Source organism: Megascapheus bottae, chromosome X (genome assembly GCF_031878675.1).
Source record: "Megascapheus bottae isolate mThoBot1 chromosome X, mThoBot2.hap1, whole genome shotgun sequence".
Classification (NCBI taxonomy): Eukaryota; Metazoa; Chordata; class Mammalia; order Rodentia; family Geomyidae; genus Megascapheus; species Megascapheus bottae.
The window spans coordinates 42,677,307-42,692,523 of record NC_143547.1 but is presented as its reverse complement, the minus strand read 5'-3'; positions in this window follow the sequence as shown (position 1 = coordinate 42,692,523).

The following is a 15,217-nucleotide window of genomic DNA, read 5'->3' as shown; positions in this document are numbered from 1 at the left end:
GGACAGCAGTTGCCAGTGTTTCACACCTATAATCCTAGCTACTCAGGATGCTGAGATCCAAGGGTTGCAACTTGAAGCCAGCCAGGGCAGAAAGTGTGTGAGAATCTTAACTGTAATTAACTACTCCAAAGATGAAAGTGGAGCTATGGCTCAATTGGTAGAGCATTAGCTTTGAGCACAAAACAGGTCAAATCTTGGTATGAATAGTGAACCTTGTGGTATTCTCAATATGTACTCACCCTCCCCAGGTGCAAAAATGAGCAGCCTGAAATGACCATAAAAACTAGTAGACTGATAAGCACTAGGGAAAACAGGATTGGAGACGTTGTTCTCAGACAGATTTTGTTGTTTTTTCCTGTTGGGTTCTATGAAGACATTAATCAAAAGGCTATCTTTATTTAACCAGGTTTAGAGATTGCCCCATCTAACAACTTTTGCTGAAAACAATCGTAATGTGGTTTATATAGCGAAAGCAATATGAGTTCAGGGTGTCCAGTGCTCATGCCTATAATCCTAGCTACTCAGGAGACTGAGAGCTGAGGATTGAGGTTTGATGCTAGCCCAGGCAGGAAAGTCCATGTGGCTCTCATCTCTAAAAAGCCAGAAGTGTGGCTGTGACTCAAGAGCTAGAGCACTAGCTTTAAGTATAAAAGAAAAGCTCAAGGATAGTACTCAGTCTCTATGTCTCTCTTTCCCCATAAAGCTACAAAGATTCAGCTGAACAATGATATGTCCATAAGAGAGCTAGGAAGAACTCTGACCTATTACTAGAAGCCTGCAAGGCTACACAGGCCTTTGCCTGTGCACTTGTTAAAACCAGAGATCACCCCAAGCTTTCACATCTGGTTGCTGTTGAGGCTTTGCAGAAGCAGGAAGCTTCTACTGTGGAGTTCTACAGTGTCTGGCTGAGTAGTGGAAGTGAGCCTTCAATGTGCACATACAGTTCTTTGACAAGGACTACAAGATTGCTCAGTTCTTAGTCATGTAAGAAAATGTCTTTCTAATTGCTAGCTGACCATGGAGCTAGTTGAGAAGAAAAGTCAGTGTTCATACAAGACAATGAACATAGACTTGATGTTAATAGTTTAGAAAATTCCCTAAACAAGTGAACAGATGTAACAAGATACTGGCAAGAAGAATAGCCTGATTTTCACAATTGCAGTATTATATTATTTGAAGTGTTCAGTTTTCCACAAAAAATATGATTATATAAAGAAACATCAAAGTATGATCTTTACACTAGGGACAAAATGATTCCATATGAATTGTCCCTAAGAGGGCTAGGAATGATGCTTAGTGGTAATGTACTTGCCTATTATGCATGAAGCCCTGGGTTCAATTCCTCCGTAAGACATACACAAAAAAGTCAGAAGTGGCACTATGGCTCAAGTGGTAGAGTGCTAGCCTTGAGAAAAAGAAGCTCAGGGACAGTGCCCAGGGCCTGAGTTGAAGCCCCAGGCCTGGCAAAAAAAAAGAGAAAAAGAAAAAGAAAATGAATTGTCTTTAATAAAGCCAAGGCATTGGACTTACTAGACAAACAGTTTAAAAATACATTCAGAGAATTAAGAAAAGTCAATTCTAAATAATTAGGCAAAAAGTTGTGGCAATACTTAACCAAATAAGGACTATAACAAAAATAGATTGTATAAGAAAATCAAATAGGGGGCCGGGAGTTTGGCCTAGTGGTTAAAGTGCTTGCCTAGCATGCATGAAGACCCGGGTTCGATTCCTCGGTACCACATACATAGAAAAAAAAGCCAGAAGTGGTGCTGAGGCTCAAGTGGTAGAGCTCTAGCCTTGAGAAAGTCCAAGGACAGTGCTCAGGCCCTGAGCTCAAGCCCAGGACTGGCAAAAAAAATCAAATAGAAATTCTGAAGGTAGGAAGTACAATAAGGGAAATGAAAATTTCACTGCAAGGGGTTAATAGATTGAAGAAGGTAGAAAAAACAAAATAGCATTTGAATATAGGTTAATGAATATTATCTAATCTGAAGAAAAAAAAAGAAAGAAAATGAAGAAAAATGAAGAGCCAAAGCCTCAGAAACCCTCAGGAAACCGACATCATAGCAACATAATCGTGATGGGAGTCCTGAAGAGACAGATGAAGGAAAAGTATTATGACAGATACTACAAAAAATAATAGTTGAAAACATACAAAATCTTATTAGGAATAACAATGTTCAAATCCAGGAAATGCAATGTGAGTTTTTTTGAGTTAGACAAGATGAAATCAAAGAGTTCTGCACATTATAATCGAAGTCAAAATCCAAACTCAAAGATAGAATCATGAATGTGACAAGAGAGAAGTAATTAATTTCACAAAAGGGATCCTCAGGATTAACTCTGATTTCTCATTAGAAATAATGGAGGCCACGATGGAGCAGGATGACACATAATAAAGGCTTTCAACTAGGACTTCTATATCCAGCCAAACTATCCCTCAAAAATGTGAAGGACAAATTAAAATATTCCAAGATAAACAAAAACTGAGAGAATTTATTACCAAATTGACCTATAATAAATATACAATGTATACGAAAAGTGACTAGCTCAAAACCATTTGGATAAAATAAACATAGTTTTTGTTTACAGTGTTTAGCTTTTCTTGCATCTCTGTACAATGAATATTCGTATGATAAAAATATAAAGACTGCTGGGAGCCTATGACTCATGCCTATATTCCTAGCTACTCAGGAGGCTGAGATCTGAGGATGGTGATTTAAAACAGGCCTGGGCAGAAAAGTCTGTGACACTCTTATCTCCAATAAACTAGAAAAAAAAGAAAAGTGAAAGTGGAACTGTTGATCAAGTGGTAGAATGCTAGCCTTGAGAAAAAGAATCTCAGGGACAATGCCAGGCCTTGAGTTACAACAAGTAATAATAAAGTTAGCTGGAGTTTTAGTCGTGGTACAGAGCTTACTTAACAGATGTGAGGCCTGGGTATAATTCCAGCAACACAACAAAATAGAAAGGAGGAAATGGAACTACACAAGAACACACAATTATATTTTATATACTAAAATGTAACTGATAAGAAAATATCTAAAACTATGACAAAATGATAAAATTTTCTAGTATGAAATTGCATACTAGAAAATATTTGTTTCTCACTAAAAAGGTAGTGATTGGAGGACTATGAAACAAAGTTATAAAATACATAGAAAAATTATTGGCAAATGGTAGATGTAAGCCCAAGTGTACTAGTAATTACATTAAAGAAAGGTGAATACACACACCAATATAAAGGGAGAGACAATGCAGCTATATTTGTATGTAAAATAACCTTAGTGTTTTATTGAGGAATCAATCTAAGGTCTTCTGCATGTTAGGCAAGCATTTATAACTATTTTAAAATTGTTTTGAGTGAGGTATCAGTGGCTCATGCCTGTCTGTAGTAGCTACCTGGGAGGTCAAAAGTTGGAGGATCATGGTTCAAACGTGTGAGGCAGAAAAGTTGGCAACATTCTTTCTCAACAAAAATTTATTTTCAGGGTGGGCACCGTGGCTCATGACTGTAATCCTAGCTAATCAGGAGGTTGAGAGCTGAGGACTGCAGTTCAAAGCCAGCCCAGGCACTGAAGTCCATGAGACTCTTATCTCCAATTAACCACTAGAAAACCAGAAGTGGCACTGTGGCTCAAGGAGTAGGGCAGTAGCCTTGAGCTGACGAGCTCAGGGACAACACCCAGGCCCAGAGTACAAGTCCCATGACCAACCAAAAAATTTTTTAGACAATGTCTAATTAGATTACTCAGGTGGACCTCAAATTCACAATCTTCCTGCCTTAGCCTCCCAAACAGCTGTGATTACAGGTATGCATCAACAAGCCTCTCAAACAAAAACTTTAGATATGAAAACAAAGAGGTATGGAGAAAATACCAAACAAATAGTGGCACTAAGAGAGGATAATGGAAGGGGCGACATGAGTCAAGATGCAGTGTACTCAAAATCTGACATCTTGACTCAAAACCGCTTTACACAATTATTTAAAGAAATTAAAAATCTTAGCAAGGGAAGGGGTAACATATTCAAAAGGAAATGTACCTTTTACTGGACTTGTGCAACTGTAACTCCTCTGTACATCAACTTTGTAATAACAAAAAATTAAAAAAATAAACAAACAGTAACTTAAAGACTATGTGGCTACATAAATATAACATAACATAGACTTTAAGACAAAACTTATTCTGAAGATGAAGAAAGTGTATTATGATAAAGGGATGATCTATCAAGAAGATATAGCAATCATGAACATATATGCATATAAAGTTCCAAAATACATGTATCAAAACTTATAGAATTTGGGCCAGGAGTTTAGCCTAGTAGTAAGTAGAGTGCATGTCTACATGCTTGAAGACCCGGGTTTGATTCTTCGGTACCACATACATAGCAAAAAGAAATGGTGCTGTGGCTCTAGCCTTGAAAAAGCCCAAGGACACTGCCCAGGCCCTGAGTTCAAGGCGCAGGACTGGCAAAAAAAACTTGCAGAATTATTATTAAATGTATGGATAAGCACAGACCAGGAATCTAACTCTAAGGGACTACTGAGGAGGAGAAGGGGGAAGGAAAAAAAAGGAAGAGGAAGAATTTTGAATGCATATATATATATATATATATATATGAAAACAGCATAAAGAGCCTCAATGAAGACTTTAATCAATAGGGGCAGGGGATGTGGAAAGAGAGGTTGTGTGTGAGTGGGAGCTAGTGGGAGGGTGAGGGTATGAGGGCAACAAAGAGAATGAAAGAATATGAACATGTCCAAGTAGATTGGTCAAAACTATGAAAATTGAAAAATTAAACTTGAGGAAAGTATTTTGGGGAAGGGGGAAAAGAGGCAGGAAAGGTGATAGAATGAGACTGATTAGACTATATTCTAAATGTGTGGAAATGTGATCATGAAACTTGCCTCCCTGTATAACCAATGTATGCTAATAAATCAAAGAATAAAAGAGGATTTGAATTGTACAAAATAAAATAAAATGTTTTAAAAACTGACCTAATTGGGGGTGAATTGGATAATAATAATTGAAGGTATATAAAGCCCTACTTACTGTACAATAAATCCAAACAGCAAATAACATGGAAATATAAGACTGGAACAATGTTACAAATTTACTGGTTATCCAGGTATGGTGGTATGAACTTCTAATCCCAATATTTGTGTAGCAAAGTCAGAAGCACTGACTGTTCAATTGCAGCTTGCACTAAGTGGGACCTTTTTTTAAAATACTTATTAAACAATTATCTAAATTATACTCTAGGCTATAAAACAAATCCTAATAAATTTAAAATGAGAAAATAGTGCAACATCTGACTTCCAACTACAATGAATAAAATTAGAAATCTGTAGCAGAATTTTTTTTCTAACTGAAAATGGCTACATTCAAAAATCAAAGATATAGAATTAGTAACCCAACTTTCCAACTTCAGAAAGTAGGAAATGGGGAAAAAAACTAAAAGAACTACTAGGAAAAAGTGGTTATTACTGTAGAAATCAATGACATACAGACTTAAGAATGTAAAGAAAAACGAAAAGAGACCAAGACTAAAACAAAACAAAACAAAACTGTTCTTTGAGAAGATCTGGAAAATTGCCTAACCTGTAACTAGATTGAGCAAACAAAAAAAAAGCCCAAAAGAAAGAGAAGACATTATTAGCAACTTTACAAAACCAAAATGCTTGTATACTAACACTACAAATAATTGCATGATCACAAATGAATAAAACCTGGATGACAAGTTGGACAAAAAGAAATTAAGAAATCCTAAAAAGGCAAGAACATCACTATACGAACTAACTAACCAGGTTGACGGATGCAAGATAAATATTTTCTCTTTACACTGTCATTAACAATCTAGAAAGGAAACAGATCTAATAGCTGAGCATAGTGACACACTCACCTATAGCTGTAACTACTTAGGTAGCCAAGGTAGGAAGATTGCTTGATTCCAGGAGTTTGAAGCCAGCCTGGGCAACAGAATGAGACCCTTCTGGCTAAAATAGGAAAACAAGGAATGAGAGGGAAAGGGAGGAATGCCGGGAGAAAGTCTAGGGAGGGAAAAGGGGAGAGAGGAAAGGGAGGGAGGAAACTGTTACACATACAATGACACCAAAGAGAATAAAACATTGAGGAATCAAGAAACTATATTAAGGATAAATAGTACAGAACGCTAAATAAAATACAATAGATGGAAATACATGCAATGCATTAAGATGGCAATACTCCCAAAATTGGTCTACAAATTAAATATAATCCTTATCAAAATCTTGATACCTCCCATTCCCTAGAAACTAATAGATACAAATTAACATTCATGTGCAAATGGAAAAAAAAAACCAGAAGAGCCAAAACAATTTTAACAATCAGGTTGATTATTGGAAACTTTCTGATTTTAAAACTTCCATACAGCTACAGCAAGTCCAGACAGTGTGGAACTGCCATCAATGCAGACAGATAGATTAATGAAATAAATGTACATGCATTGAGACAGGAGTGACAGGACCACTCAATGAGATGTGAATAGTGTAAAACAAATGGGCTTGAGTCAAATGGACACCCACATGGCAAAGAATGAAGCTGGAGTTCTCTCTTACATTGAATTAAAGAATGAACTTAAAATTGATTGAAGACCTAAATATAAGAGCTAAAACTATAAAACACTTAGGATACAACATAGATGGAAGGCTTTTTGACCTTGGATTAAACAAGGGTTCCTTTGATATGATGCCAAAAGGATAAGCAAAAAAGGGAAAAAATAAAATGGGCTTTGTCCAAATAAGTCCTGGGTGCTCTGTCAAGGAAGTGAAAAGACCCACAGGATAGGAGAAAGTGTAAGTAGCATACCCGGGGGAGGGGTAGCACTTAGACAACATAAAAATCACTTAAAATAGTGATAAATGCTAGGTGCTGGTGGCTCATGCCTATAATCCTAACTACTCAGAAGGCTAAGATCTGAGGACTGAGGTTTGAAGTCAGCCTGCGCAGAAAAGTCCTTGAGACCTTTTTTGGTCAGTTGTGGTGCTTTAACGCAGGGCCTGGGCATTGTCCCTGAGCCTTTTTGCTCAAAACTAGTGCTCTATCACTTTGATCCACAGCTCTACTTCTGCTTTTTAGGTAGTTAAGGTTCTCAGGGTTTTTCCTGCCCTGGCTGCCTTCAAACCATGTTCTTCAGATCTCATCTTCCTGAGTAGCTAGGATTATAAATATGAGCCACTAGCACCTAGAAAAAGACTCTTATCTCCAATTATCCACCCAAAAGCCAGGAGAGGAACTGTGGCTCATGTAGTAAAGCTCCAGCCTTGAGCACAAAACCTCAGAGACTATACCCAGTTCCTGAATACAACACCTAGGACTGGAACACACACACACACACACACACACACACACACACACACACACACACACACACAGCATTGTGTGCAATGAAACGAAATATTCAAAATAAAGGAACACATGCTAGAACATACATGGATCATGAAAACATGTTACATGACAAGAGCCCAGTCAAGGAGACAAGAACCGTATGATTCCATTTATGCACAATGGTCAAAATAGGAGAATACACAGAAATTAAAAGAAGCCTGATGATTGCCAAGGGCTGGGGGAAGGAAAATCCTAAGAAATACTGAGGACCCTTTGGTGGTAATGACATTATGTTTAAGCACATTAGGACAACATGACAGAAGTTATGTAGTCAAAGAACTGAAAGTAAACAAAAATGAAGTGTAATTCAGCTTACAGGTTTTATGGAATAATAACAAGAAAGATAAATTTATGTTAAATGAATCTAAGGAGAAAAGATAAAGGAACAAAGAGGTTATTAAAATAAATATTCATCAGGTGCCAATGGCTCACATATGTAATCCTTGCCACTCAGGAAGCTGAGATCTGAGGATTGTGATTTGAAGCCAGACTGGGAAGGAAAATTTGTGAAGCTCTTGTCTCCAATTAACCACCAAAATCTGGTAGAGTGCTAGTCTTGAGCAAAAAAACAAAACAAAACAAAAAAACCTCAGAAATAGTGCCCAAGTCCTGAGTTCAAGACCCAGGATAAGCACAAAAAAATTAGAAGAAAAGAAAAATTCACTGAAAACTCAAATGAGAGGAGATATATGGGCGTCCAAGTAAATGAAAATCCAAGTGTCTTAAGTAGATTCAATGAATATTTCATGAAGCTACATAATAAAACTGTCCAAGATGAATAGACAGATTTGAAAGCAGCAAAAAGAAGCTTGTCACACAGAGGATCCCTCATTATGTTATCACAGGGTTTCTCAGCAGAAACCAGGCAAGCCAAGACAAAACATGATGATATACTCAAAAGTACTACAAGAAAAAAGAAATCTACCAGAGAAGAGTACATGTCAAAGCTGCTCACCAGAGATAAAGGATAAATAAAAACCTTCACAGACAAACAAAAGCTGAAGGAGTTTCATCATTGATTATACCTGGCTTTTAAGAAATGCTTAATTTACTTTTCCTAGTTGAAATGAAAGAATCCTAATGAGGCGTAAGAAAACATGTAAATATGAAATTCACTGAAAAAGGATAGTTATATAGTCAAGATCAGAATATCCTAATGCTGCAATGATTATATGTAAATCACTTTTAACTCAAATATAAAAGTTAAAGAAAATATGAAAACTCTTAAAAATTACTCATGCGACAATAATGTAAAGGAGGGAATTTGAAACCAAAATCTAATATGTGTTAGGCATGCTGAAGTATCCAGTACTTAGGGAATAGAATAGTTTTCTAAGTTTGAGGTAAAGTTTAACTTCAAAGTGACATATGGGCAACATCAATCATACAAACTCAATCACACAAACAAAAACTTAAATTGTGTGTGTGGGGGGGAAAAGTTTAAATTTTTCTGGTTATGTTGCTGTCAAGTTAAAATGGCCTTTTATAGCTATTGGTAAAAAGCAAGACCCAACTATATGCTACCTAAAAGAAACCTACTTTACTTTTAAGGAAATAGGCTGGAAAATGAAAGGATTGAAAAAGATATCCCATACAAAGGGAAACCAGAAGAGAAAAGGCATAATTATTTACAGAAAAAATAGACTATAAATAAAAAGCAAGTGACTATATAATGATAAAGTAGTTGATTCACCAACACTATATAATACTTACAAATTTACTTGCAAGCAATGTCAGAACACTGAAATATATAAAGCAAATTTTAACAGAAATAGACAGCAATACAATAAAAGCATGATACTTAAATATCCTACTTTCAACAATGTCTAGATCATTCATACAGAATATAAACATAGAAACATTACACTTGAGCTACATTCTAGACCAAATGGATGCAACAGACATATACATAGCATTCTTTCCAATTGCAGCAGAATATATATGCTTTTCTGAATCTCACACAGAACATTCTCCAGGGTAGATCATATGTTAGGCCTCAAAACAAGCCTTAACAAATTTAAGAAAATTGAAATGATATCAAGTATCTTTTCCAACCACAATGGTATGAAACAAGAAATCAATAACAGGAGGAAAACTGTAAAATTCACCAATGTGGAGATGAAACAAACTTCTGAACAACTAATGGGTCAAAGAAGAAATCAAAGGGGAAATAAAAAATACTTGAGACAAACCAAATGAAAACAAAATATCAATACTTATGGGATACAGCAAAATAGTTCTAAGGAAAGTGATAAACAAAGAAAAGATAAACAATCTAACTTTATACCTCAAGGAAATGGGAAAAGAACAAACTACGCCCAAATTTAGCAGGAAGAAGAAAATAACAAAGCCTAAAACAGAACTAAATGAAATAGAGTGCAGGAAAACAATAGAATATATGAATTTTTTGCCAGTCCTGGGCTTGAGGTCAGGGCCTGAGCACTGTCCTTGGACTTTCTCAAGGCTAGAGCTCTACCACTTGAGCCTCAGCACCACTTCCGGCTTTTTTCTATGTACCGAGGAATCGAACCCGGGTCTTTGTGCATGCTAGGCAAGCACTCTATGACTAGGCCAAACTCCCAGTCCTGATTTGGCTTTTTGAAGTTAAACAAAATTGACAAACCTCTAGCTAGAATAACTATAAGGAAAATGAGAATATTCATGTAAATAAAATCAGAAGTGAAAGAAAACATTGCAGCTGACAGCACAGAAATGTAAGGGGCTATAAGAGAATATTATGAACAAATAAACAATTTGGATAATGTAGCAAAAGTAGAAAAGTTCCTAGAAACACCCAGACTGACAAGATTAAATCATTAATAAAAAATAGAAAAGCCGTGCATGGTGGCTCACATCTGTAATCCTAGCTACTCAGGGGGCTGAGATCTGAGGATCAAGGTTCAAAACCAGCCCTAGCACAAAAGGACCTGAGACTCTTATCTCCAATTAACCTCTGGAAAACGGAAAGTGGGGCTTGGCTCAAGGGTAGGGCTTGAACTGAAGAGCTCAGGGACAGCACCCAGGCCGAGTTCAAGCCTCATGACCCACAAAAAAAGAGAAAGTCTGAAAATAAGAGGAATGAGTAAGGAGAGTTGAATCACTAATCAGAAATATCTCTACAAAGAAAACTACATAAGATGACTTCACTGATTAATTTTAACAGATATCAACATTTATGAATTCATTTTGTGAAACTAGCATTAAGCTGCTATTAAATGCCATACAAAGAAATTTTACAAAAACGAAATTATATGCTAATATCCCTTATGAACGTAAAACTAAAAAACTAGAAACTACTAACAAACTGAAATCATCATTATCTTAAAAATCACATACTATGATCAAGTTGGATTTTGTTCTGAGGCACAATGATAATTTTCCATATCCATATCAATAAATATGCATTCACAAAATGAAAAACAAAAATGTATTATCTTAATTTATGCAGAAAGGGTATTTACAAAAAATCAATATCCGGGCCAGGAATTTGGCCTACTGGTAGAGTGCTTGCCTAGCATGCACAAAGAGCTGGGTTCGATTCCTCGGTACCACACACAGAGAGAAAAAGTTGGAAGTGGTGCTGAGGCTCAAGTGGTAGAGCTGTAGCCTTGAGAAAGTCCAATGACAGTGCTCAGGCCCTGAGTTCAAGCCCAGGACTAGCAAAAAAAAATCAACATCCTATCATGATATAACTCTCAGCAAATTAGTTGTAGGACGAATGAAACTCAAAATAATAAAGTCCATATATAAAAGCCCATGTATAACACTAAACCCAATACTAAAAGCCTGGAAGCTTTACCTTCAATATGAAAACAAGATAACCACATTTTATTTTATTTTATTTATTTATTTTTTGCCAGTCCTGCTCCACATTTGGATTTCTTTGATGCTTAAATGAAGATAAGAGTCTCTTGAACTTTCTTGCCTAGACAGCCACTGAAATAGTGATCCTCTGGTCTCAGCCTTCTTATAGCTAGGATTACAGAGGCATGAATCAGTGCCAGTGATTCAGTTTTTTACTGGTTAATGGGAGATTAGAGTCTCAATGAATTTCCTGCCTGGGATGGCTCTGAACTTCAATACTCAGATCTTAGCCTTTTGACTAGCTAGGATTACAGGTATGAGTAATCCACCTGCACCTTGTCAGAAATGTTTTTAGTTAAAAAATCAATCATGATCCTATATAATAGCATCAAAAAGAATAAAATACTTTGAAATAAATTTCAGTAAGTGAAAACATTTGAAATTGACAAATATTGATGAAGGAAATGGAAAAAGACAAAGAATTGGAAAGATATCCCATATTCATACATTGGAAGTCTTAAAATTGTTAAAATGTCATACTATTCAAAGTAATTTATAGATTCAATACAATCCAATATCATGTTTCACAGAAACTACCACATTCTACACAAGGCCCCGAATAGCTAAAGCAATGAGAACAGATTGACAATTTCTAATTTCAAGATACATGACAAAGCTATGATAATTTAAAAAAAAACCAGCATGGTACTGGCATAGAAACAGACACATAGAGGAATGGAATAGAATAGAGATCAGAAATAACTCATAAATGACTGATAGAATCAAATAATTGTTCATTTAATGCAAAACAGTGAATGAGGATTTTACTCAGTTATGATGATGGGAGAACTGGATAGTTACATGCAAAGGAAAAAAAAATTGGACCTTTAAACCATACACAGAAATCAATTCAAAATGGATAAAAGGTCAAAATGCCATGCCTGAAACCATGGAACTCCTGGAGGCTATCAATTACAGAAAAAGCAAACAGGAAGAATATTTGCAAACCATCTTTTTGATAATCAGTATTTAAAATATATAAGGAATTCCTATAACTCAATAGCAAAGAAAAACAAATAACTGGAGCTTGAAAATATATACATTACTTCAGGCTGCTTTAACAGATCTCAGACTGTAAACGATAGGAATTTATTGCTCACAGCAAAGGGGAGTGGAAGTTCAAAATCAAGACACAGGCACAGTTTCCCTTCAGTGAGGTTTCCTTGTCACAGGTAGGGCTTCCTTCACATCATCACATGGTAGGGGTGGGGCAGGGGTAGTGGGGGAGGATAGGAATCTCCTTCTGTTCTCTTTCCCAATTTCATCACACCAGAGTGGCACCACCTTTTCATATTATCTCATGAAGGATTAGATATCAATTTATGAGTGGGGGGAAGGTCATATATCCAGGCCATCACAAGAGGAGAAAGACGTGTGTGGACATTTTTGCAGACACCAACAGTGAATAGGTATATTAAAAGGTGCTCAAGTCCACTCATAATGAAATAGAACAAATGATATAGTATAGTTATGTACAACCTTACATCTATTAGGATGGATTTCTTTTCAAAACTTCAAAATGTTGACAAAGAAATGAAAACCCTTGTACATTATATGGGAATGTAAATTAGAACTCTCATTATGGAAAGCAATGAAAAGGCTCCTCAAAAACTTAAAATTAGAACTACCACAGGATCTAGAAATCTTACTTCAGGAAATATATCCAGAGGAAAATCATTATCTTGAAGATGTAACTTTAGTCTCACACTTATTATGGCTTTCTTTATAGCTGTAAAGACATGGAAATAGCCTAAATGCCCATTGATGGATGAATGAATAAAATGTGCCATGTATCTGTATACAATGGAATATTTACTTATAAAATAAGCAGTCCTGGGGCCTGGAGTTTGGCCTAGTGGTAGAGCTCGAGTAGGATGCATGATAATCAGGGTTTGATTCTTCCATATCACATACAAAGAAAAAGCCAGAAGTGGTGCTGTGGCTCAAGTGGGAGAGCTCTAGCCTTGAGAAAGCCCAAGGACAGTACTCAGGTCCTGAATTCAAGGCCCAGGACTGGCCAAAAAAAATAAAAAATTAGGCCGGGAGTTTGGCCTCGTGGTAGAGTGCTTGCCTAGCATGCACGAAGACCCGGGTTTGAGTCCTCGGTACCACATACATAGAAAAAAGCCGGAAGTGGTGCTGAGGCTCAAGTGGTAGAGCTCTAGACTTGAGAAAGTCCAAGGACAGTGCTCAGGCCCATGACTGGCAAAAAAATAAATAAATAAATAGATAAACAGATAAATAAGCAGTCCTGCCATGTGACAATGTGGATGAATCAGGAGGGAATTATTTTAATTGTAATAAGCTAAACAGAAAGAAAAAATGCTGCATGATTTCACATATATGTGGAGTCTGGCTCCAGCAAGAGCCAGGAAGTTGGGGAAATAGGGAAATACTGACTGTAAGTTAGAAGATAAACTGAGTTTCAGATAGTGAGCATACAACCCAATTACTTTATTTATACTTGAAATTTGCTAATAGAGTAGATCTCAAGTGTTCTGGCCACAAAGTAACTATGTGAGGAAATAATATGTTAATTGGTTGGGTTGTGATAATTATCTCACAATGTATTTGCATATCAAATAATCATGTTGTACAACTTAAATACATATGATTTTTATCAATCATGCTTTAGTAAACTGAAAGGTGAAAGAAAAGAATTCTGTACACAAGAGAATAAAAGAGCAAACCCTTAGTAGTATATACAAAATCAACTATGGGCTAGACTTGAAACAGATGAAACTGCTGAGTTCAATGAAAAAGAAAGTCTAGAAAAATGGAAAGATATCCCATGTTCATAGATTGCAAGACTTAACAGTGACAAGGCAATACTCTCTGGAACAATGCACAGACTGAATGCAATATTTTATCAAAGTCCCAATATTATTTACTCCAGAAATGTAAAAGCTGACCCTAAAATTCAAACAAAAGTGTGTCAAGTTTCTAATAGCAGCAGAGGAGAAAGGCGGGGAAGAAGAGGAGGGTGGGGGAGGAGAAAAAGAATTAGTCGTCTTGCTTTCAAATTTTACTACCAGATAACAATACTAAATGAGGGTGGTATTGTCATAGTCATAGAGCTCAGTGGAATAAAATTGGGAATCTAGAAGCAATCATATAAAACATGAAGCCAGATTTTTATGCCTTACATCCCCTGTACAAATTAGTTCAACATGCAGCAAAAAAACTAAATTTAAAAGCTAAAGCCATGAAACTTTTAGAAGAGAACAGAGGGACAAATTTTCATGGTCTAAGATTTGGAAATTGGTTCATAGATTATAACATGAAAGACACAAATTAAAAAAGAAACGTAGATAAATAGGTTTTATAAATAATTTATTGGCTTGCCTCAGTTATGTGTACATAAAGAGGTTTCATTGTTTTATTGCAATACATGTTAATTCTGTATCCCAATCATACTTTTTTTTCTTTGTGTGTGGGTCCGAGGGCCCGAACTCAGGGCCTGGCCACTGTCCCTGAGCTTTTCCATTCAAGGCTAGCACTCAATCACTTGGGCTACAACTCCACTTTTGGCTTTTTGCTGGTTAATTTGAGATAAAATTCTCAGGGACTTTCCTGCTTGGGTTGAATTGGAACCATGGTTCTCAGATGTGTCTCTTGAATAGCTAGTATTACAGGCATGAGCCACTGGTACCTGGCTAAACTCAGGCTTTATAGTCATTACAAACTTATATGCATTGGGACCGGAAGTTTGGCGTAGTGGTAGAGTGCTTGCCTAGCATGCACGAAGACCTGGGTTTGATTCCTCGGTACCACCACATACCTAGAAAAAGGCCGGAAATGGAGCTGAGGCTCAAGTGGTAGAGCTCTAGCCCCGAGAAAGTCCAAGGGCAGTGCTCAGGCCCTGAGCTCAAGCCCAGGACTGGCAAACCCGCCCCCCCCCAAAAAAAACTTATATGCATCAAAAG